This window comes from Nannospalax galili, unplaced genomic scaffold (assembly GCF_000622305.1).
Source record: "Nannospalax galili isolate Female #2095 unplaced genomic scaffold, S.galili_v1.0 scaffold576, whole genome shotgun sequence".
Lineage (NCBI taxonomy): Eukaryota > Metazoa > Chordata > Mammalia > Rodentia > Spalacidae > Nannospalax > Nannospalax galili.
The window spans coordinates 2,470,384-2,472,526 of NW_008339223.1; the positions used below are offsets into that span (position 1 = coordinate 2,470,384).

A 2,143-nucleotide genomic window follows, 5' to 3' on the forward strand; every position below is an offset into this window, starting at 1 on the left:
TCAGTAGCCTTCCTATATACCACCAACCAACATACCAAAAAGAAATTCAGGAAGTGATCCCATTCATGAGAGCCTCAAAATCCATAAAATATCTTAGAATAAATCTAACAAAGAAAGTAAAAGACTGTACAACAAAATCTTTAAGGCACTGAAGAAAGAAATGGAAGAAGATACCAATAGATAGGAAGACTTCACATGCTCCTGGGTTACTAGGATTAATATTTGTGAGAATGCCCATTCTACCAAAAACAGTCTACAAATTCAATGCAATACCACTAAAATTCCCACAATCTTCACAGAAATTGAAAAATAATAATCTCGAGTTTCATATGGAAACCCAGGATAGCCAGTATAATCCTGAACAATAAAAGAACTGCTGTGACTCTGTCTCAAATAGTTAAGGGAAAGAGGGAAATGCTAAGGTGTGTATCATAGGTTATGTCCATTTTAGACTTGTACATCGGGGATCACCTGGTGTCACTGAGTGTCTGCGGCTGCTAGGTTTGCTACTTGCCTTCTTATGTCTAACAAAGTAGAAACAAGTACAACCAATAGCCTGACCAATAGGCTACACCAAAAGTGCCACCAAAGGAAAAGAAAGGACAGATGATTACCTGTTAGTCAGGTTCAAAGGTGATAGTGAAAATACAAGGCCAAGCTAATTGGTATTAATTGTGTGCATGTCATAAGAGGAGATAAGATGAGCCAAAATTCCATGATGAAACTCAGGGGAATGGCAGCAGCTAGGCGTTCTCAGAAACAACACAAACAAAGGATCTGGGTCAACATTTTCTTGCCTGGCATAAAAATAATCTATGGGAAAACCAGGGTAATAGAGCATGAACATCCAGTAAATAAGATTTCTTCCATTGCTCGTGAGGTGACAGACAATACAGCATTTTGGGTATGTGTATAGAGGAGAAGACCAGCATCGGGTTTTGGCCATAAAAACAGACCAACAGGATGATCCATTAGTTGTTGATTTTAAATATCTTTTCTAAGTTATCTATCATATAAAGAAATGGAGAAGGAAAAAAAGGTTAAGAAACTAACAAAGCAGTAGTGAATGGGAGTGATTCCCTAACGACCCTTGATGATCAAGCTAACAAATTGAAGTTGGGTATTGACTAGAAGGATTTGTTTGGGGATATATATATACCTCCTGACCTTAATAGTCCAACATCTCCAGCAAATGACTTGCTTGTATCAGACATCTTTGCTCCTCCTCTTTCAGAACTTCCAAGCCAGTTATCACCCACAGAACAACCTGCATCCCACAGACCAGCCCTCTGGATCTCTTCAAAACAAGTGTTCCTACCCCAGTGGGATAGTTGCAGGTCTAGGTGGTATTCCAGTCACACCTCCTCAGGCAGGATCTTGGACATCTATCATCTTCAGTCCACCTACTTCCATAGTTCCAGTAGCCATGGCAAGTAGTCAACCATGTTTTGGCCAACCAATTGTTTTTGGTGCAAGCCCAGTTGTTCAAGGTTGGAATCGGCCTTCATCCTTTGCAACCTGCACTCTCCCTCCAGTCCCTGTTGCTTGCATCTGAGGCACCCAATGCTTGGTCAACCACAAAAGATTTGGGGAATCCTTTTCAAAGTAATATTTTCTACCTCCTGCCATGTCCACTCAGTTCTATGCTATCTGCTGTTCTGACTACTCCTCCTCAGACGCTTCTCAGAATTGGCCCCCCAAAAGATATTCCTAGTGATGCCTTCACTGCCTCAGACCCACTTAAGAATAAAGTGGAAGTGAAGGAAACGTTTAAGGACTTTCAGCTGAAGCAGCCACCCACTCAAGGAATGCAGAGCCGCATCCCATTGGGGCTTCAAGCATCTTATTTCAACAGCAAGTTGAACCATGTGGGCCATGATTATTTCAATGTCAATCACTTTTGAATAAGATAAATGAACCACCAAGGTCAGCTCCCAGACAAGGTGCCCTGCAAGTACCAAGTATACTCACAAAGCATTTGAGAACCCTTTCTCTGAAGGATGCTTTCATTCATCACAGCCCTCTGTGAGCTCTCTCTCTCTCTCTCCCTCTCCCTCTCCCTCTCTCTCTCCCTCTCCCTCCCCCTCCCCCCCCCCCCCCCCCCCCCCCCCCCCCCCTCCCCCTTTTCTCTTTTCTCTCTTTT

At 42.8% G+C, this 2,143-nt stretch overlaps 1 pseudogene; it reads left to right on the forward strand.

Moving 5' to 3' along the window:
- Positions 1-520: 520 nt before the first annotated feature.
- Positions 521-2,029, forward strand: LOC103734764 (annotated as a pseudogene).
- The last annotated feature ends 114 nt before the right edge of the window (positions 2,030-2,143 follow it).